At 41.7% G+C, this 23624-nt stretch overlaps 1 protein-coding gene and 1 long non-coding RNA gene across 2 annotated transcripts in view; one reads left to right on the top strand and one right to left on the bottom strand.

The window, feature by feature from the left end:
* The window catches only part of FRY (FRY microtubule binding protein), a 451440-nt gene extending 437152 nt beyond the window's left edge, over positions 1-14288 (bottom strand). Inside the window, exon 1 of the mRNA XM_055360541.2 lies at positions 14081-14288. The gene's annotated coding sequence lies outside the window, so the exon portion shown is untranslated. The remainder of the gene's footprint in view (positions 1-14080) is intronic.
* On the top strand, positions 1386-21908 carry LOC129526414 (uncharacterized). The gene is made up of 4 exons (XR_008671087.1): positions 1386-1595; positions 2041-2087; positions 20727-21011; positions 21824-21908. It is a non-coding gene; the product is annotated as an uncharacterized lncRNA (long non-coding RNA).
* The last annotated feature ends 1716 nt before the right edge of the window (positions 21909-23624 follow it).

Raw genomic sequence — 23624 nt, 5'->3', positions numbered from 1 at the left:
AAAATAAATGTCATCAATTCTCACTGCACTTACAATCTGAAAGAACATATATTTTTTGGAATGACTGTGTTTGTTGGGTGTATTTTAGAATTTCAGAATAAAGAAGGTGTATTTGGACCTATGGCTGTTCAGAATTATAGCCAAAGTTGTGGGCATATATGCCCACTGGAGACAAAATAATAAAGATCTGTTCACAAAAGTTAGATGGCAGCCCAGTTCAACCATTTGTTAGGCAATTTGGTGTCATCCTACAGCCTTCAGACCTTGCTGGGAGTGGGCAGAATCACTGTCCGTGCTGTTTGGCCTCACCATAGCAGCCTCCCTCTAATTTTATGGTTTCTAAGATTCACTGGGTGCTACGGACATGAAAAAGTTTGGGTTTAAAATGTTTTATTTCCCATGGTATCTAAACTTTGGAGTTGGGGACATCGCCTGAAATTTCCATCTTTCCAGGAGCAACTTGAATCATAGTCAGCAAAGAGGCTAAAGAGGAGAAAATCTAGAATTGTGGTTCTTAAACACTTTTTACTGATGGATTCCTTTGAGAATCTGATGAAAGATATAGATTGTCTTCAGAAGAAAGAAAAGAAGGATGGGAGGGAGGAAGGGAAAGTAGAGAAACGAAAAGAAAAAAGCACACACATTTTGCCTATTTTTTACAAAGATTTCAAGGGAGAAATCACTGATGTCCTGAATCTAAACCAGGACCCAGATAAAATCAATGGTACTGTGGTCATTTTCCCCAGGCTCTTGTTGGCTTTGAATTGTGTTTCTTGTTTTCTAGTCCAGGGTCCAGCTGGCGTCGCTCCCTTGCTGGGTCAGTGGGCCTGGGACACTTTGTTGGGTGGAAGACAGGAGGAGGGCACAGATTCTGGGCTCCTGCTCTTTCTGCCTGCTAATCAACAGTCTTCGGCACTCAATCCTGGCTGAAAGCTCAGGAGGCTGTGCCAGCTTCGACTGTCTTCTACTAAACGAGGGTAATTCATATATAATTTCTTTTCAACACTTCCAGTGTTCCTTTCCAGTGCTAAGGACATAATCCAACAAGAAATCAAGTTCCACAGTTTTAGTAAAAAAAAAAAAAAAAAAAAAAAAAAAAAAAAAATTAAAAGTGCATATTATAATGCATTTGTGTCCAATTGACATTTCTGACAAATACTTCAACTGTTTAACAAATACTGAGGAGGAACTGAAAACACCAACAAGGCACTCATCCAATTTGCACTAGCCTGTAAGTGCTGGCAAACATCAGTGTCTGCGAAGGCTTTTAATGTTATTGATAGCTTATTCAAATAGGCTGGAGCGGTCCTCCGGGGCCTGAATCACCGCTACCTCTGAGGAATAAACCACTTATAAAGCAAAGACAGAGAGAACATGGTCAGAAATGAGTACTTTGCAATGCCTAAATCAAAATGGCCCTTCTATGATGCATCTGTGATGTAACCAGAGGGCAGTAACCCTTTCTTATAGTTACAACCCAATTAGCTCCATGAGGGCCTTGAAAAGCACAGAACGACTTCCTTTAAGGAAAAACATAGTGCTATTTTAGAAAACTTTAACAGTGTGATGGTCACAGAAAATACCATGATCTTAAGGTTTGTTCTTTCAGATACATCCTATGGTCTCACCGAGAGGACAAAAATATCAGGGAAATAAAAAAGACATAGCACAAAAGTAAAGAAAGGGGGAGAACAGAAATTGAAGCACTGAAAGAAGATTGGATCTGGCAACTGAGACTTTATGTTGGGGGAGGAAGAAACAGGTAGAGAGAGGGCTAAAGAGGTGAAGCAGCAGCTCCTCACTGGCCGGGGTGGAAAGGAGGCTTGACTGCCACAGATATAGGTAGCGACTAATGGGCTCAAGGCTCAGTGCTCCACAGTGGGGAAGGTAAGAGAATGAAAACATTTGAGGCTAGAGAATGACAACTTTGGTTTTTAAATGTGTATACATATACTATACACACATTGTAATATATAATTATACATAATACACACATTACACATATGTATATATTTTTTGCTTTGTTTTCTTTTTTTGCAGGAAGTTGGGGATAAGACGGAAGCAGACTGAGGAAAGAACAGGTCAAGGTAGTATAAAAAGAAAAAGAACATCAATTAGTTGAAACATGTTTGAAGAGCTTTGATGGGCTTTTGGAGAACTTTGGTAGCAAAATAACATATGTGTTTTGGGTAAAATATTTGAATGAAGAACCAAGAAGGAATAGTGTCTGATTCCATTGGTATACAACACCTTGCTTCATACTCATCACACACAGTTCAGTATGGTGGTTTCAGACTGACATACTCAAGACACACTGGTCTGCCTGTCCCTCTGGCAACCAAATTTTGGCTACCTCATTATTCATTAGGCTCTGAATCAGGGCCTGATAGGGAAAATAAAAGAAGGAAAAAACCTGAACCAGTTCAACTGTGAGCAGATCCAGTTAAAAGATTGATGGGGAGGAGATTTGAACTATCATGAAGTTTGGTTATTATCTGTGAAATTAGGTTTGGTATGTTGGCTCCCAAGAGAAGCAACAATTGAGAGCCAGCTGTAGAAATGGCAATTATAGGATGAAGAGGGTATCAGCATTTTGAATGGCAGTTTTTATTGGCAGATGAGCTTGGTTTTAAGAGGTCAGTTAGCAGGGTTGTGTGTCTCCTGACATTCATCTCTCAGAAGATGCAAGGCAAAAAAAAAGGTCATTTGCACTTCCATGTCAGAACCACCAGGATAACTTGGAGACCCCTTTTAGATCATGAAAATAGTGGGAAGCTCATGATGACAAGACTACCGGGCAGATGTTAAGAGTCCAGATATAGAGCTCCCTCTTAGCAGGTAGACCCAAGCTTCAGCAATTTGAAAACTCCATGAGGCAAGGAGTATGCCTTACGTAGAGACGGAAAAAGTCCTTAGCCTAGGGACTGAGTAGGGGGTCTTCCAGTGTCCCAAAACACAAGAACCAAGGTCTGATGCCTTTAATCTATGTAAAAATCAGTATAATGATTTACTATTATGGAAAGATAGTTGGGATAAGTTGTCCTATGTGAAGAAAGCAGCTTATAAAACTGTATATTAAATAATTCAGTTTTTGTAAACAATGTTACAGGTGAAAAAAGACACCTGGGAAGAAATAAAATGCAAATAGTGATTATATTTAGGAGATAGGATTGTGGATCGTTTCCATTTTCTTCTATTTGCTTACCTAAATCTTTACATTTTTATACACTGAACATATTGCTTGATTAGTAAAAATATATTTTAAAAAGGTATTCATACAAAAAGAATGCATTTAATATATTTTAAAATGTGTTAATCAGGTGTCACACACCTGTAGTGCTGGACCTCTGAGAATAAAAGAGCAATCTGGATTTCTAAAAGCTCCTAGTGGCTGCCCCAGGATCTCTTAAGGAAAGATCAGGAGGACACAATGTAGGCTTCACTGCCTACAGTATATTTGCAAGAATGTTTCAGATCTGCTAACTACTTAAGATCTTATGGAGCCTGTAATTACATACACTCTATTTTGTCAGTGCATGAATAGTAAACTAGAGGTTGCCTATGGTTTTCTTCTTATTTGATAAGATAATACATCCAAGACTCAAAGGATAGCAAATAAAGATGATAGTTCCCCAATCTTGGCACCAGAGTGTTGACTGGAAACTTTCCTTGTATTCTACTTTTGGCGGATTTAATTCTGCTGTTCTGCTGAGTGGGTGCAACTTTCTGCAGAGAATAAGGCCGCTCTGTGCTCTGCCTCCTTCCTTTGGAAGTGCTTCCTTTTCCACTTCTGCTTCCCATTCATCTAGCCACTTCACGTAAGGAACAAAACACAGGTCCTCATGGAGAAGACAGGGTTGTAGACTGGACTTGTGAGGGCCAGTAAGGAAGCTCCTGTGAATGTGTGATGTTGAGCAGCTAGGGTGGGGTTGGTACCATAGCAATGGACGTGGCTGGGCTAAATCTAGAGATAAAAATGCCTGTGACTTTCACTAGATTGTTACATTAATTTCCCAAAGCAACAATAACAACTGTAACTTTAATGCACTAGATGCCTTACACAGATTATCTTGCAAATTCAGAACAAACCTGTCCAGTAGAAATGAATAGACCTATTTTACGGACAAGGAAGCAAAGGTAGAGGGATGTGAAGCACGTGCCATGGGCATATAATGTACGCCTACATAAGCACATAGAAACATCCAGTTATGAAAACAACATAGAAGCTTGCTTTCATAACAGCTCATCATTAACTTCTCTTTCACTGAATGGAAGAGTTTAACTCAAAAATGAGTTTGTAAGCACATATCAAGTGCTTAAATACATAATTCTGAAGACACTCCGGGTTCTCCTAGCTTCTTCACTGACTATTAGGGTGACTTTGGGAAAAATACCTCACCTCTCTGTTCTTCAGTTTGCTAATCTGTGAAATAAAGACAATAATGGGGTGTACCACATGGGGGACTACTGTGGGGATGAAATGATATAACGAGAGAAGGTAAAGCCCCCAGGGGTGATCCCAACCATACAGTCTTCAACAGTCATTGATTCTCTCCTCATTCTGTGGATGAGGGAAAGCAAGTCCAGATGAGCGGGAGCTGAAGATCTTTCCATTCTAAAATCATATCCAATATAATATAGCTATGACTCCAGGGACTTCTTGGCCCCTATTTTGATACTTTTTTTTTTTTTTCCTGAGACGGAGTCTCGCTCTGTCACCAAGGCTGGAGTGCAATGGCGTGATCTTGGCTCACTGCAACCTCCGCCTCCTGGGTTCAACCGATTCTCCTGCCTCAGCCTCCCATGTAGCTGGGACTACAGGCACACACCTCCATGCCTGCGTAATTTTTGTATTTTTTTTAGTAGAGACGAGGTTTCACCATGTTGGCCAGGCTGGTCTCGAACTCCTGACCTCAGCTGATCCACCCACCTCAGCCTCCCAAAGTGCTAGGATTACAGGCATGAGCCACCACACCCAGCCCTTATTTTCATACTTTTGATGGACAGAAAAGTCATTCTTCATTTCCATGCGCTATTCACAGAGTTTTAACCTCTAGCTCTCACAGAAGTAAGAAAAACAATGCTGAAGTGAACATTTCTTAGGGATTGAGACCGAATTTCAAAATCTTAATAATGTTTTGGGTAAATGTGTTTTCAAGAGATACAACTAAGGTAGAGACACTGTCTAATGTGCTACCATTGTCTCTGAGTGACCAGACTAAAGACTTTTGTTGAATTTATTTCTACTGTCTGGAAAGGCATCAATGTAAAATAAGAAAATCCTGATATTTAATTCTGTCTCAGTGGGTTCTAAATAAAGTCCCTACAATTTACCTTCTTTAGTAGTGGTTCAAGGATTGTTATTGCTATTTTTGTTTTACTAGTTCAACAAATGAAAAAAAAGAGTCAGTGGACACAGAATTTCAACTTTTCAAATCACATCTGATTTTTGTCAAAGCACAAGATACATCTTAAAGAGGTGGCAATAAATGTGTATGTTTTGTGCTCTGGATCTTCCATTTGTATTTCCAGGTCCCAAATGTCTGCTCACCTCCCTCAACCACCATGAACCAGATTCTGAGAACTCATGCCATATATCCCATATTCATCTCAATTCCTTACATATCTTCCATAGTTCTCATCAGCCATGTTTTTATCATTTTTGTCACTTTCCCTTTTAGAATTATCTTACTGCATTTCATTATTTACATGCTTTTCAGTTTTCTTCATTCCAATGCATCTGTCTTTTGTAAGATGTCATAAATATTCAGAAAAAAATATTAACTGCTTTCACATCTGGGATAAATACATTACTTTGTTTCCTTTCTTTCCCCACCTCCCTGCCCCCTCACACCAACATTTAACACTAAGGCCTATCTGAAATTTATTGGACTATTTGGTTATGACAAAAAGTATATTATTCTCTTTCTTACTGTTTTTACTTCTTAGAACTGCTATTCTATTGGTCTTGCAAACTTCATTAAATAATTGATCTTTTCTTCAAAGCTCTATTGTTCATTTGTATGTTTTAAATTAAGTTCACTAAATAATCTAAATATGGAGTTTCTATTTATTTTAATCTGTCTAGTTCTCAGTCCAATATCACAGAATTTTAGTAATAGTCACTTGTAATTGATATTTTAATTTGTTAAGGCCAGTTTAACTTCATGGCTTCTATTCATTAAAAAAGCAGTTTTTTATGTTCTTGATTCTTCCTTCTAGATCATTTAACTATCAGATTATAGAGTATTTTGTAAGGACTTTTATTCATAATTTATAGGAATCCTTAAGCCAAAGAAGGCTGGGAATTTCTGTGTCAACCAATCAACTAACATTTTAAAATTCAACCAATATACATTAAGCTCCTACCACTTGCAGGCACAATGCTAGGCTCTAGGGCTAAAAAGATAAGGAGGGTAGGCCTCTTCCCACCCCCATCCCCAAATGAGTGCAATTCAAATGCATGAAGGTTAAAGCTAAGATAGAATGCACAAACTTAGAACGGCTCCAGGAAGGCTCTTCACCTGCCCCCTCCACCCACCAGCCTCACCATTATGCGCTTTCACTTATAAGTATCAACATAAACGAAAGGCTCCAGGAAAGCAAGGGCCTGAGAGTATTTCTGCATATATCTCATTTGACTAAATACTCCACATGTATACGGGCCTTATTTGTGTATGGAATTGGAGGTTAAAAGACATGAAAGCCTGGACTGAAAAATTTGTCTTAAGAGACATGCTTCACTGGGATGGATAAAGCCAATGATTGTCCTGACCAACCTCAAACCCAGTTCAACACCATTAGCCAGGCAGAAATGTTTTGCCAGCCATTTGAGGCTAACACTGCCACTTTAATTAAAGAGTTATGATGTCAGTTTGGAAACACAATGGGAGAGCAGCTGTGCTCCAGCAATACATTAATACAATTTCCATCAACGTGGATAAGCTCCTACACAATGCAAAGGAGATGTGCGAAAAGTTACGAGGTGAAAGCAGCTGTAAGGAGAGGGCAATCTCAGAGTTTCTGCTGTGAAGGAATTACTCTTCTTAGATTATTAGATTGACCTCTTGCTTATGCTTTCATTAATATTTCTTAACGTGCATGGTCAAGATTCTAAGTCACAGGACTTTAAAGTTGCTATAATCATTAACCAACCACATAAAGAAAAGTCATGAGGCTGACCATAGCAATAGGTCATTCAATTTACTTAGCAGTGAGCCCTAACACTCCCACCTTCATGCACTCCTGCCATTCATCGTGATAAGTAGTGCTTGAGTCTAAACCCATGTCCATCAGAGTTAATACAGGCACATTTTAAACGTTCTGTGACTAAGCTTGCCACTAACACATATTTTGTTAATTACCTTCACGTAATTCTCTCCAGTATCATTACTTCGTATGTGTGTATATATCATCTGATCATTTGATTAATACTGACATGTAGTCAAGAAGAAAAGTATGTTTCATGCTATTTTGACTAACTTCCATTTAGAAGCCTACTCCTGAGCACAAAATTTGCAACACACAATTCACTTTGCAACTCCAATATTTACTCTGAGAAACACCCTTTTAAAAAGATGCATGTGGCCTTCATGTTTACTTATTTTTGTTGGTATTCCAAATCCACAGTGGATAAGGAATTACCCTAGACATACAATCATCTTGTACATTTTAAGACCTTAGAGCTAAAAATGTATTTGCTTAAGAGTTCACTAATGTTTTGTTGTGTGTGTGTGTGTGTGTGTGTGTGTGTTTTGAGGTGGAGTCTCACTCTGTCGCCCAGACTGGAGTGCAGCGGCGCGATAGGCTCACTGCAAGCTTCGCCTGCAGGGTTCACACCATTCTCCTGCCTCAGCCTCCCCAGTAAGTTTTTTTCTTTTTTTTTTTTTTTTTTTGAGATGGAGTCTGGCTCTGTCGCCCAGGCTGGAGTGCAGTGGCGCAATCTTGGCTCACTGCAAGCTCTGCCTCCTGGGTTTATGCCATTCTCCTGCCTCAGCCTCCTGAGTGGCTGGGACTACAGGCGCCCACCACCACGTCCTGCTAATTTTTTTGTATTTTTAGTAGAGACGGGGTTTCACCATGTTAACCAGGATGGTCTTGATCTCCTGACCTCGTGATCCACCCGCCTCAGCCTCCCAAAGTGCTGGGATTACAGGCGTGAGCCACCGCACCCGGCCAGAGTTCCCTAATGTTTTAAAAGAGTCAAGTGTTTTGCCTTTTTTGTCCTGAGTGGGGTTCATCCTTCATCTGGGGATCCTTTATGTAGTGTAGGTTTCTCACTTTTTTCTTTTTCTCAAGATAAACACTGCACACCTGACTACAATATCTCAAGAACTGAGTGTTAGCATGGTTGGACCATCTGGCACCACAACTCAGATTTAATTAATGTTTACTGAATACCATGTGTCAGAGCCCGAACTAGGCACTACTGCACATTTGGCTGAATACCCCATGTGTACATAGGCTTAATTCATTAGTTGACCATTTTCCAAAAATCCCCATACATCCACCATGAATTTTATTCTCTATATTCTGATGTTTTGACCTCTTGGGACCTTGCTGGCCTGGACGGACTGCCCCTCCCAGGGTTAGCCAATGCCTGCAGACAGTAAGGGACTCACCTGCAAGCGCCTCTCCATATGCAAACCAACAAAGAGCCCACACCGCACCAGCTCCATTATCAGACTCATACTCTGGAGCACTATTCTCCTTCCCTAATCACCCCAGGGCCACGTAGCAGACAACTAGAGACAGCCCTGTACCTCAGAGCCTGCTAAAATGATGCAAACTAACCAATCCTGAACCTGCTTACCCTGCTTTGCTCATTCCTTCCCATGGAAACCACTGTAAGGCTCTTGCCCACATTTCTTCTTGTTCCCTCTGCCTCCTGCCTGATCCTGTTGCTTCCCTGTGTGCCCCCTGCATGGCATGCCATGCTGTACCTCTGGTTTCTAGGGGACTCTTGAGTATAATAAACTTCCTTTATGACAGTCATTTCTGTGTCTGCATGTTTTACCATACCTGGTTAAAACAAATCCCGGGTACTATTAAAACACCCCACATAATTATAGAATTGGCAGCTAAGATTATTTGGGTTTTCTTTCATCCCACCCTCTATGCTCAGTAAACAAGTTTTAAACTTTTTGTCATTTACATTACATTACCTTGTCTGGCCCACGTTAACAATACTTAATAAAAGCAATTGTAAGCTCCTTTAGTGAATAACCAAAAAGATTTAATTAACCATTATTTTCTACTATATGAAAGAGCAAGCTCTAGCTATCTACCATGTCGCTTCACAGCACCCACCACCATGCCACACTGCTTCACCGTACTTGGGGACAGGCAGTAATGACACTCTGCCCCCATCATCTTCCCCTAAGCTAGCAGACTGGAACCCACTAGCAACCTCAGTTCATAAGATACGTGTTCAGAGGTCCCACATTTCACTGGATTGGAAGCTGGGTGCGTCTTTGCAGGTCTAGCTCTTACACTGAGTGTGGGGTTATTTGGGCTATGCTAATTGGCTTTAGATCCTGGGACTGCTTCAGAAAGGGTGCTAAGCTAGTTTCTGTGCCATTCCTTCTGCTGGCATCTTCATCTAGCATCCTGTCCTTGGTCTAAAAGTGCGCTCTGCCTGAGCAGGCGGCAGCAGTGAGGAAGCAGAGGCACTGGCAGATGGAGATCTGTGTTGCCCAGCAAGGTTTCTCTTTTTCTTCATAACATGTCAAAATGTAAAGACGGCCATTTTCGGGGTTAAAAAATGGACTCTAGGGCAATGTACCTAAGTAGATATATATATTCTTGGGGATGTATTTCCAAGCAAGGTCACAAGCACTGAGTTTCTGCTTCAGAAAGGCCTACAGACACTTCTCTGTTAATTCTGGTAGATGTTAAATGTACAATAGGACAAGTATGTAAAATTGGACTAAGTATAGAGTTCAAGAAATTGATTTTAGACCATACAACAGAACCAAGATGTAAGATGTTACGTAATCCTTCAGTGATCAAGATGAATAAAAGATATAATGGAATTTCTTCTATCCTAAACTAGCTTTGTAATGGCATATTTGGAATAGGACCCTGTAAATTAAATCAAGGACTGCTTCGCCTTTTTCACGTTTGGCATTCCTGTCAGTGTCATAATTTTAAGAATATGTATTCTAACCAACACGAGGGTAGCGAGCTTCTCAATGTGTCTCCACGGCTTCCATGGAGGATATTTACTCACTAATTCTACTATCTATTTTATTGAGCAGGTTTACTATGTAAAACAGACTGTCCTAAGCAATTGGTATATAGTAGAGAACAAAAGATAGAAAAAGTCCTTGCCCTCCTGCAGCTTGAAGTCTAACACCATGAATGACTGTATGGATGAATGAATACATAAAAAATGTAATCAGGTTAGGGATCATGGAACTAAGTGAACACAGATTACCATATTTCATTGATAAGATTACTTTTTCACATTTTAACATCCCTGAAATCAAGATATGTCTTAACATTTATGGTATATTAAAATTACTGACAACTTGGCAGTACTCACAGCACAACTGTCATGTCCCTGCACGTGCATAAACTTGGTCACAGCTATTCATTTTGTTTTCACTTCTACTGAGTTATGGGCATTGTTGGCACTGCACGTGTTATGTTTAATTGCCACTGAAATGGTTTTCAAAAAGATTACACTATCATTTGGCACTGCAAGGAGACATTACTGTGTATGCATGAAGGCACCAAAACAGCAGTGTGACATAAACGTTCTATTACTAGAGGAAACATTTGTCTTTGTTTGGCATTTCCATATCATTTTACAAAGCAAGATCCAAATGCTTTACCAGACTGAATAAAGAAACACAAAAGTTAATGAAGCTATGTTACAGTTTGTTACTGAGATTCATGCAAGTGAACCGTCACACCCCAAGCAATGCTACCAATAACACTGGCAGGAAAATGTACCGAAACCCAAGGAAGAGATGACGGAAACTTGAAAGCAACGAGACTAGTGTGACCTATTCATGCCTTATCATGGAAGAATATCCTTAAAGTGGAATGTCATAATAAAATTGGCAATATTTTCCCTTTGTGTACAGCAGAAAAAATAATGCTATGTCTTACAACTGATGGCATTTTTAATTTGATGAAATATAGAAATAAAGATGGATTGCTAGTTAATAAGAAGTTTTAGAAAGAGAACAGCATACAGAGTGGAAGTTTGTTGATTCTGGACAGTTTTAAGTTAATAAGATATTGCAAATGCACAACTTTAGAAAACTACAATTTCAATAATTTGGCATAGTTTTGCAGATCACTAGCCACTTAAAAAAGTCTATTCACTCTTATTTCTAACAATGTTTTGGGAACACCTTCTATTCTGACGTAAGAGTGTGATAAGAAAGCCTCATGTTCTTCTTTCCCAACTTTAATTGGTGCTACTTTGATTTTTGGCAGTTTAGAGATATTAGAAGTGAGGTGCTGGATCTGTATTCGAAACTCAAACCTTACTACTGCTACCAAGAATGGAGTGAAATACTTAGACAGGAGGGTCCATTTGAAATCTCAAAGCATGCATATGGGACTTTGAGATTCTTAGCATGAGAGTAACATGAGTAAAATGCCAACTATAAGGATACGTTTCCAGGCAGCATATGGTCACAGCTCAAAAATGAACTTTTTTTAAAGCTTACTACTGCAAATTATTTTAGAAGCAGAGACAGTTAAAAATCATACCAAGGAAGAGAACACACACACGTACACACACACAACTCTAGGGAAGAGAAATTATAAAACAATGGATGTAGATTATAATAGAAATAATTTTTTAGGCACAGCTTCAAAACTGTCACAATTGTGACATCAGTTTTTGATACCATTCGGCCAAGCAACAACTACTTTAACATAGAAGTGAGTATCAAATTAGGAATAGGCGTGTGGCTACATCCATCACCAAGACAACAGGTGGAGTTTTATATGGTGAACACGTATTTCAATAGTGTTGAAAATAGACTGCACCTTATACGTGGTATTTCCCACTATGCAGAAGGCCTGCTTTCTGTTCCTAGGGCCCTGCATGGAGAATTCAGGGATTCCCTGGAACTAATACTACTTTCCCCAGCGACTTCATTTCAGTCTTTCCTTTTAGGTAGCCTGGCCCGGGTCAGAAATTCTCTGACAGTTGGTACAAGAGAACGAGTGTGCCAGTGTGAACGCTGCAGGGGATGTGTTGTTGCCAGCTGATGGAGTGTACTTCCATATGCAGAGCTAAAATAGACTTGGATGGTTGAGAGGATAGAGACTGCTCTTTAAGTGCCAGTACGGGAAACACTTGGTTACCTGTCTTCTGGGGCCAACTTATCTGAAAGAATGAGGTGGGTTTACATGTTTGGATATTTCCATCTGATTTATAGGCTGGGGATGGGATGGGGAGAGTCTGGAGACCGCCAGTGTTGCCTTTCAGTATACATGTACACAGTGGGGGTTCCCAGTGGGAGAAAACACTCTGTAAAGGGGTCTGATGCACCAGGCCAGTAGACATAGCATATGTTGCCACTGCATTACAATAAGGCCAACTCTCAAGAACTGGGAGACAGTATAGAGCATGGGCAGGGAGTCAAACAGATCCAGGTTCAAATCCTGCCTCTATCACTTACTTGCCCAATAATCTTGGCAAAATTACCTGAACTCTTTAAATTCAAAAATAGGGAAACTAATAATAATACCTCCTTAGAGTGATTGCAAGAATTAAAGTATTAATATATGTCCACACCTAGTAATGTGTCTGGTGAATAAAATGTTCTCAATGTATGGACACTACTGTGTCACCACCAGGGAAATTCCCTTAAATGTAAATGTTTTTACAGATACGTTTTTCAGCATGGGGTAAATTATATGGACCACAAAATGGCCTTGGCTAAGGTGTTTTGAGGGAATTATGAAGTTGTCTTATGGTAGGAATACATCTTGATAAGAAAGGAAAAATGTAAATGTGAGCATCCACGTGTGATCAGTGAGAATGATGCAGAATTTAACATGCATTTTTTTAGATTTGCTTAATGGCAAGACTATGCGATATCTACCTCTACCTGTCACTACCTCTACCCTGAGCCGCTTTATGATAGATGTGTTCCTACAGTCTTGTGTAAAACTCAATTTTAACTCTAAGCATCACTTCTCTGCACTGGAGGAAGTTTTGTAAAGCAAATAACCCCCACCTAATCTATCTTGCTTTGAAGGCTGAAACCTTCTCCTATCTTCGAGTGGACAGGCATGTGTTCTGTATTTTTTTGCACTGGGCTATCACCCTGAGAGGTGAGCCATAACTTCTACCCACTTTGGTATGCTCCACAGCACCCTTTCCAAAACTGCAAAAGCCAACTGAAAGTATGGGCAATAAGAAAATATTAAAGAATCGACAGAGTAATCATTGGCACCATGGACACACTAGTGTTTGGGGATGCTTAATTAGACGGCAAGGTAGATTTAATTTTTGAAGCTCTTAGAGCATAGATCTTGGTCGAGTCCATTCTACGGGAAGATAACAAGGGGCCATTGACTACCTGCTGCACTGTTTTCAAGCAAAACCCACACTGGGCGGGCTCTGGGTGCCATCTCCACAAAGCCCCCTCCCCAAGGGGGATTCCCACAGGGGAATTTTCTCAAGGAAGGTCCCGTGTCAGGAATGCTGCTCGGGTACGGGTTCCCACGTGCCCACACGCAGGGCACGGGCTCACACGGCAGGGCGGGCTGCCTCTTTAAAGGCGCGGACCTCAGGGACCCCCGAGTTTGGCTCCTCAAGTCTAGGCATCAAACTTTCTCCTGGAACAAAACCTCTTTCAACCCACATGGAGGCAGGAGGAGGACGGAGCCCTGGGATGCCATCAGCGGCAGCCCGGAGACAGCGCTCCCACCCCCGCCCGCTTCCCTCGGTCCCCACCCTCTTCCTCCGAGGGAAGGCGGCCCAGACCGCACAGCCCCGCCCGGCCCCACCCACCCACTCCCCGGTAGCGGAGCCCACAGCCTCACAAAGCTACCTCCCGGGCGCTGCGGTTCCCCGGGGCGAGGGGCAAGCGGGGCTGGGTACCTGAGGAAGAGGCCAGGACACCGGCGCCCAACGAGACCCACAGCATCGCCCCGGCGCCGCCGCCGTAGTTGCCACCGCCGGAGGCTACTTCGCTGCGCCGAGCGCTGGAGCCCCGGGAACCTGGTGCCGCCACCGCCTGCGCTCCCTGCGCTGCGCTGCGCTCGCTGCGCCCGGGCTCTGCTGCCCGGCGACCGCCACGGTCAAGCGGAGCCCCGCCCCGTGCGCGCCCGGCGAGCCGCGGACCCCCACAAGGACGCGCCGCCACCCCGATTGGCTGCGGGAGTCGCTGGCCCCGCCCCTGCTCGCCGCGCTCCTCCCACGCCGGGGGCGCGCGCTGCTGGCGGCCCAGAGACTGGCGGCTTCTCCAGGGGCGTCGCGGGAGGGTGCGGTCCGCGCTGGGCGAGGCTTCCTGCGGGCACCGGCGCGCTCGGCCTCCGCTCCTGGGCGCTGCAGTTCTCCCTCTCCTTGCCAGCCCAGAGATAAATAGACGGCCAGAAAGAAAAGAAAAAGAGAAAACATCTCTAGAGCTCTGCGCGGGGAGGGCAGTGGCCGTGGCAGCTGTGGTGTGAAATCTTATTTGTATAAATTCGTTTCTCACGGAAGCCCAGGAAAGGCTGTCTAGGGTGGAGCACTGGAATTGTCACCAAGGCTTTTTTGTTTTTGCTTGTTTTTTAACCTGAAGGTGTCCTTACACACCTCTAGACTTCTTTATCTTATGAAGAAACTAAATCCAGTTAAACAACTTGTCCAAGGTCATAGAGCTGGTTACAGATTGATTCTGTATTTCGATGCTAAATCAAAGCTGCCTCAGCGTTTATTTCTTTTCTGTCCAGAGAAGAGTTGCATTCTCATATGTAATGCTATGTATACTGTATAGCAAGCAATCAATTAAAAATATAGAGATAGAAAGATTAGTGGTTGCTGGTGTGGGAGGGCTGGGGAGTGATTGCTAATGGATGGGACTCTCTTAGGGTGATGAGAATGTTCTGCAATTTGATAGTGGGAATGGATGCACAACTCTGAATATTCTAAAAACCACTGAATTGTACATTTTAAAGGGCTGAACTTTATGGAATGTGAACAGTATCTCAATAATTCTGATATTTAAAAATGTATTGGCCGGGCACGGGGCTCACGCCTGTAATCCCAGCACTTTGGGAGGCAGAAGCAAGTGGATCACGAGGTCAGGAGTTCGAGACCAGCCTGGCCAACATGCTGAAACCCCGTCTCTACTAAAAATACAAAAATTAGCCGGGCATGGTGGTGCATGCCTGTAATTCCAGCTACTCACGTGGCTGAGGCAGGAGAATTGCTTGAACCCAGAAGGCGATGGTTGCAGTGAGCCGAGATTGTGCCACTGCACTCCAGCCTGGGTGACAGAGCAAGACTCTGTCGTGACAATAAAATAAAATAAAATATAACTGTATTAACACTTGAGCCCGGGTGGCTGAGGCTGCAGTGAGCTATGATGGTGCCACTGCACTGTAGCCTGGGTGACAGAGAGAGACACTGTTTCAAAAAAAAAAAGTATCCAGAGTGATGGTGCTGTGGGGAAATCCACATAAACACATATCTGGAGTATGTCACAATTCTTTCTTTGTGGGCAGAAATTCTGACTTATGTACTAGCATCCATCCATTCATTCAACAATCCACATCCATGTTTATCAAATTGCTCTGACATGGGTACAAAGATAAATAATGCATGATCTCTGTCATCAAGAAGTTCCCAGTCTATTGAGGGGACAGTTTATAATATAATAAGGTGTCACTCTAGGGAGGTAAACGAAGTGCAGGTTTAAGGTGCTAAGACAATCATAAAGGGGCTGAAGGATGTGTAATGTTTCAGCAGTGGCCAAAGTGGCTGAGTGTGAGAGGTGTGACAGGAAGTGAAGCTGGACAGTTACGGGACAGAGTAGGACTGTGGACTAGAGCTCAGTTAAAGAGGCACAGGCTAATTAGGAAGTAAATTTTCTATTCCTTCTGGGTCATTTCTATCCCTGGTGTAGTGTGTGATTTTGGTGAATGGTCTCAGTCATCATCATAATAAGCAAACAATGGTAACACCAACTGACTTTTGTTTCTACCTTTGTGGTATGTATAAACGGTTTTTGTGCATTGCCTCCTTTGAAGCTCAGAGAGGTGAAGGGGTTGTGCTCAAGCTGTATGTCTTCTAAGAGACGGAGGTTGGATGAAACTCCATCTACTGACCTTGGATCCTATATTCTCAATGTTGTCAACCTTTTGAGTTGTAAAGCTTCCTTACAAGTGCAAAGAACTCTTGAGCTAAAAAAGCTCTCTAAGCAGTAGCAAGTGAAACCTGTTTTTTCACTTGGAGTCTTTCTGTGTTTTGATTGGGAGCTAGAAACATTACAAGCCCTAGGGAAAAAAACTTAGCTACTAGTGTTAGCTCTTCAATTGAGTCTGTTCAACAAAGCCCTGGATTCCAGGTTTCATAAAAAGTGACTCTACAATGTAAAAACAGGAGGCTACCTACTTCTATTGTCAGTATACAAATGTCAGCATACTGAGGGCACCTTCCTTTACATCCATTCATCCTTCCATCCCTCATGGGATTATAAACACCTTTTGAACGCAGGTACAGGTTGAGCATTCCTAATCAAAAAATCCAAAATCTGAGATGCTCCAAAATCTGAATGTTTTTGAGCACTGACCTGATGGCACAAGTGAAGATTCCATTCCTGACCCTATGTAATGGGTCACAGTCAAGACACAGGTATACAACACACAGTTTACTTAGTGTCCCCAAGGGAAAGAAGACCCCTGCATCAGCTGTGATATTTTTTTTCATGCACATGCAGATTTCCCTATGCAGGCACACCCACATAGGATAATAAAATGGCACATGTGCAGGCTGGACTCTCCAATGGCAGGTTCCCCACGATGCCCCACATTGGGTCAAGTGCATTGCTCACTGTGTTTTTTGTTTGTTTGCTTATTTTCTGCTCCATGGTATAAAAATATTATTTAAAATGTCAAAAGGGCCTGGAGATACCCCATGGGTAACAATGATAAGAAATAGAGGAAGCATTTATGTTAATCTATAGCACAGAAATATTAGCTGTTGGAGAAACTGGACAGGGTGTGTGAAACATCTTACAGAAGAGAATGGGGTAGGAATGACCATCATATATGACCTGAAGAATCAGAAGGATACACTGTTGAGGTTCTATGCTGCAAGTGATGAATAGAAGTTAATGAAAAATGGGAAAACATTGCATAAAGCTAAAAATGCAGATTTTGATCATGTATTGAAAGAGTGGATGTGTCAGCTTTGCAGTGAACACATGCCACTTAATGGTATACTGATCATGAAACAAGAAAAGAGCTATTCATGATGAACTGAAAACTGAAGGGAACTGTGATATTCATCGGTCTGAAGAAATTTAAGAAAAAACACAGCATTAAATTGTTAAAGATTTTAGTTGTAATAAAGCATCTGCTGATCATGAGGCAGCAGATAAATTTTTTTCTTTTTTTTTTTTTTTTTTTTGAGACGGAGTCTAGCTCTTGTCACCCAGGCTGGAGTGCAATGGCGAGATCTCGGCTCAGTGAAACATCTGCCTCCCAGGTTCAAGCAATTCTCCCCAGCAGAGAAATTCATTGATGAGTTTGCCAAGGTCATGGCTGATTAAAATCTGACGTCAGAACAAGTCTATAATGCTGATGAAACATCACTGCTTTAGTATTATTGCCCCAGAAAGACACTGACTGCAGCTAATGAGACAGCCCCTACAGGAATTAAGGATGCCAAGGACGGAATAACTGCAGGGATGTGCTAATGCAGCCAGCACGCATAAGGGTAAACTTGCTGTGATAGGCAAAAGCCTGCATCCTTGTCTGTTTTCAAGAAATGAATTTCTTACTAGTCCATTATTATGCTAACAAAAAGGCATGGATCGCCAGGGACGTCTTTTCTGACTAGTATCACAAACATTTTGTACCAGTGATTGGCTAGTGCTCACTGCAGAAAAGCTGGACTCAATGACTACTGCAAGATATTGTTATTCCTTGACCACTGTCCTGCTCATTCTCCTGTTGAAATTCTCATAAAAAATATCATTTATGCCATATACTTTCCCCAAAAATGTGACTTCATTAATTCAGCTATGTAACCAAATATCAAATGAAGAGTAATTATAAGAACACTTTCTTGGAAAGCATACTAGCAGCACTGAACAGAGGCATGAGTGTAGAAGGTTTTTAAAAGGAGTTTGGCATGAAGGATGCTGTATATGCTGTTTCCAAGGCTTGGAACACAGTGACTAAAGACACAGGGCCAGGCACGGTGGCTCACGCCTCTAGATGACATGGTGAAAATGTGTGATGGGCTTATTTGTTGAAGGACTAGAGCAGGGTGCACTCATAACAAAGCAAGAAATCATGCCAGTTATAAAATCAAAGAGAGACTTCTGGGCAAAAACCAATGCTAATGAGGCAGATGACTCCAGAGGAAACATTTTAAAAAGCCACCTAGCAGAGGCCAGGCGCGGTGGCTCAAGCCTGTAATCCTAGTACTTTGGGAGGCCAAGGTGGGCAGATCACGAGGTCAAGAGATCAATACCATCCTGGCCAACAAGGTGAAACCGCATCTCTACTGAAAATGCAAAAAATAGCTGGGTGTGGTGGCGGGCACCTGTAATCCCAGCTACTCTGGAGGCTAAGGCAGGAGAATTGCGTGAACCCAGGAGGTGGAAGTTGCAGTGAGCCGAGATTGCGCCACTGTACTCCAGCCTAGGCGACAGAGAAAGACTCCGTCTCAAAAAAAAAAAAAAAAAAAAAAAGCCACCCAGCCAAATATCTCCTTATCCCTAGAAGACCTACTTCCTTGTGCCTCAACTACTTCTGATGTTTCTTCTCATTTAAAAAAAGTAAAATATAATGTTTAGTAACCTTTAAATCAAAATACAGTACCATACGTGGAGACTGAAAGCCTACTGTTCATCTGTTGTTGCTTTTTTTTTTTTCCTTTCTTTTTTGTTTGAGACAGGGTCTTGCTCTGTCACCAGGCTGGAGTGCAGTGGCACAATCTTGGCTCACTGCAGCCAACCTCTGCCTTCCAGGTTCAAGCTATTCTCCTGCCTCAGCCTTCTGAATAGCTGGGATTACAGGAGCATGCCACCATGCCCAGCTGATGTTTGTATTTTTAGTAGAGATGGGGTTTCACCAAGTTGGCCAGGCAAGTCTCAAACTCCTGATCTCAAGTGGTCCACCTGCCTTGGCCTTCCAAAGTGCTGGGATTACAGGCACAAGCCACCACACCAGGTCTGTTGCTGCTGGTTTAACAGCTGATACAGGTATTCTGATGATGCTCCTGTGCTGCTTAGTTGCACTGAACACATTTTTTCTAACTGTAATAAAGGTAAATCTTTTTTTTTCTGTTAAGTACTTATGTGTGAATAAGTGTAAGAAAATGATTGCTTATCAGTAGCATATAAATTAAAAGTCAGGAATGATGGTGATCCCAAACAACCACAGACTGTCCATGGTGGCTGAGATAGTGACAGCTTTACTTTCTGATGGTTCAATGTACACAAACTTCGTTTTATGCACACAATTCCTAAAAATATTGTACAAAATTGGCTGGATGCAGTGGTTCATGCCAGTAATCCCGGCACTTTGGGAGGCTGAGGCGGGCGGATCACTTGAGGCCAGGAGTTCGAGACCAGCCTGGCCAACATGGTGAAACCTCGCCTCTACTAAAATTGCAAAAATTAGCCAGATACGGTGGCACGCACCTGCAGTCTCAGCTACTCAGGAGGCTGAGGCACGAGAGTCGCTTGAACCCAGGAGGTGGAGATTGCAGTGAGTCGAGACTGTGCCACTGCACTCCAGCCTGGTCGACAGAGCAAGAGTCAGTCTCAAAAAATAAAAATTGTACAAAATTACTTTCAGGCTGTGTGTATAGGTCTAATATGAAACATAAACAAATTTTGTGTTTATATTTGGGTCCCATCCCCAAGATATCTCATGTATACGCAAATATTCTGAAATCTGAAGAAATCCAAAATCCTAAACACATTTTGTCCCAAGCATTTCAGATAAGGGGTACTCAACCTGTACCGTGTTTTGGTCATTTCCTTGCTTCCCCTCCCCTTACTTGCATTCTCATCCCTATCCTTACCCTCCTCCCTACCCTCTTTCCACTCTCAGTAGGCCCTCAATGAATGTTTGTTAAATGTCCAATGTCATGTTAGCATCAGAAAGGGAATCTTTTTTTTTTAAATTCTAATTGCCTATGGTGATGACATACATTATGAAATTTGGATATTAATTGGCCCATATAGCATATGTGCTCTAGGGCTTTGGGACATAGTTATAAGAACATTAGAGAATTATATTAACACTTCCCACACTTTAATAAGCTGTGTATTGAATTCTACATCTAAATGCCTGGAATTTAAAAGTTAGTCTCATTCTAGGAAAGCACAATATTAATATTTTAACAGTAAAGACACTAAATACTTGGAAGAAGAAGAAATTTAATATTCAATATAGAATTTTTAATCCCTGAGGAGGTAATTTACTATTGATTTTAAAGGTCTTTGAAATCTTTTGTAAATCTTCCTTGTTTCCTTTTCTTTTTCAATATCTTCTCTTAGGCTCATTTTTTTTCTCTTTCACAGGTTTCTGATAGCTAATTAACACCTCAGCATTACAATTCTGTTTTCCATAAACTTCTGTGCAGAAATCTGGGGAATTCAAAAGAACTGGGGAGTGCTGATCTCCCTGGAGTCTGAAGCCTGGAGAAACCATCCAGAAGGCTGAAGCTATTCATCTCGAAGGAGCAGATGTTGTCCCTCCCCAAGGAGTTATTATGGGTTGGAAGAAATGAGAAAATGAATATAAACAAGTTATTCTGTGAATGTTATCAAATATGATCAGCACCAACCAAATAGAGCTCTAAATGAGTAAGTATTCTTTACTGATAGAAGCAAAAGCAAATGAACGTTATACTTTTCTAAATACATTCAGAAGCAAATAATTTGAGCGAAAGCACAGACCTAATTGGGTCATATATGATAGCATGGGGAAAACCGTCCTAGAGAAGTAGAAAGTGTGTTGCTAGGTCAGCTTAGCTGGTTGTCATCCATCAACTCTACCCCCTAGCCATGGCTTTGGAGACTTCTCTAGGAGGCTTCCTCCTTTCCCAGGTGGCTAGGCAGAGTCACAGAGACAGTGATCTAATGTCCCTTAGGATGCTTATGGGACCTGTTTCTATGGGTGCAAAGCCAATCAAGGATAGGACTGGAAAGGAACCGAAATGCTTTCCTGCTGAGCTGTCTGCTAGACCCTGGTATTTTCAATCAGCTAGCCTGGGGTTTCTTGCTGTTTTAGGACAATCGATTTACCTCATGGCTAAATTTCAGGAAAGGAACCATACCAGCAGATAGTGACCACAGAAGTGGTAGCCTGATGAAAAAGAATAATTTTGGGTGTTGTATAAATGTAAAAACCATGAAGTTTTTTAAAAATAAAAAAAATTCACTTGCATACACTCTCTTTGAAAAGTTAGTGGGCAGCTATTTGCTAGCTGAAACAGAAACACTTGATTATGTTGTGGATGAGTAGGGAAAACGTCGTGCTGGAGGTGGATTTGGAGCTGACAATAAAGGATTAATGAGGATCAATAGTCCGAGAATGAAAGGGGAAGACAGACATTCCCTGTTGAATAAAGGGCACCATGAAAGTCACAGGGTGTAACAATGTATATATGTTTCAGGAAAAAGCAAATGGACTCCATGTGGTTGAAATGTGGAGAGGATTTTGAGAGATGAAGCTTGAAATACAGTTGACCCTTGAACAAGGTGGGTTTGAACTGCAGGTGTCCACATATGCACAGATTTTTTTCAACCAAACATGTTGAAAAATACAGAATTCATGGGATGCTAAGCCCACATATACTGAGGGCTGACTTTCCCTATCTACCTTCCACAGAGTATGCACAGGTATACATGGGAGTCCTGGAATCAATCCCCTGCATGTACTGAAGGATGACTGTGTATGTTTCTTTTAACCTAAACTTCCTGTACTAACTCTGCCTTTGTATATTTCCAGATTCCTCCTGCCCCAGAAAACTAGATATGTACTTAAGAGAGAAAAGAAATAAGCTTGAAATATTTTAGCAGTTACCATAGAGAATAAGAAAAAAAATTCATATTATATGCAAGGAAAGTCAAGCATGATATATAATTATTCAGAATCAACCACTAAAAAGGCTCTTCAGTAAAATAAAGAATAGTTATCCTGAAGGCAGTGATTGTTTTGACACTTAATTGGGAGGACAGCCAAAAATTAAACTAGGATTATAGCCCTTTCCTTTCTTTTGGAAGATTTCATAGTGATTATTCAGAGAAGCTGATGTTCACAATTCTAGTTAGCTTGAGTGATGGTAAAATAAAATAAAACAAAACCCTATGGATGCATGTGTGTAAAGAAGATTGACATAAAAATCATGATCCATTGTTTAATAAATGACTTGAAGCCTTTTCTTGATGTAGCTAAACTCTCAAAAATGAATTTTGGCCAGGCGCGGTAGCTCACGCCTGTAATCTCAGCACTTTGGGAGGCCCAAGTAGGTGGATCACCTGAGCTCAGGAGTTCGAGACCAGCCTGGCCAATATGGTGAAACCTCGTCTCTACTAAAAATACAAAAATTAGCCGGGTGTGGTGGCAGGTGCCTGTAATCCCAGCTACTTGGGAGGCTGAGGCAGAAGAATCATTTGGACCAGGGAGGTGGAGGTTGCAGTGAGCTCAGATCATGCCATTGCACTCCAGCTTGGGCAACAAGAGCAAAACTCCATCTCAAAAAAAAAATTTTTTTTAATTACCCTTTTTAATTTCCTAACACTCTTTGTTTTTGTTTTTGCCTGTTCACTAGACTAGTTGAAATAGTTTCATTTCTTTCCTTTACTTTTTTATTTTTCTGTCGCATGACCTGTAAGAATGATATTCCATGGCACCAGGAGTGGTTGAGACTGAAGTCACCAAGGTATTGATCTCTGAAGAATCCTGAGGGGTGAGTGCTCTAGGGAGATGGGAAAAAATAAAAGTGAACCCCAGTTTTCCAAAGCAAAATGCGTTCATTTCTGCAAAGTAAGACTGATGAACCTGACAGTGATTCTGAGTGAGGGTCTAGAATGGGTTATTCAAAGTTTGCTCCTAATAAAAAGTGAAGACCAAGAATCCAGCAGAGATTGTTGAAGAATATATCGTCAGATCGTCCAGAAACTTATTAGACTAGTGAATATGTGGCAGAGACGGCTAATTGTTCCCCAATAAACATTCTCCCCATCTTTTTATTAAAAGCACCCACTGAGTTTTAATTGGGAGCATGATGGCTTATATAGAGACTCCACTTTCTGCACTCCACTGTGGCTGGGTGTGGCCACATGACTAGGTTCTGGCTAATGGGGTGTAATAAGGAGCCATCAGTCTGGTCCCTGGATTGCTCCCCTCCACTTTCTCCTTCCTTGTTCTGCAGTCCGAAAGTGGTGAGGGAACGTCAACCAAGCAGTCAGAAC

Source organism: Gorilla gorilla, chromosome 14 (genome assembly GCF_029281585.2).
Source record: "Gorilla gorilla gorilla isolate KB3781 chromosome 14, NHGRI_mGorGor1-v2.1_pri, whole genome shotgun sequence".
NCBI lineage: Eukaryota > Metazoa > Chordata > Mammalia > Primates > Hominidae > Gorilla > Gorilla gorilla.
Note: the sequence above shows the minus strand (reverse complement) of the source record. Positions and strands in the feature narration are given on the sequence as shown.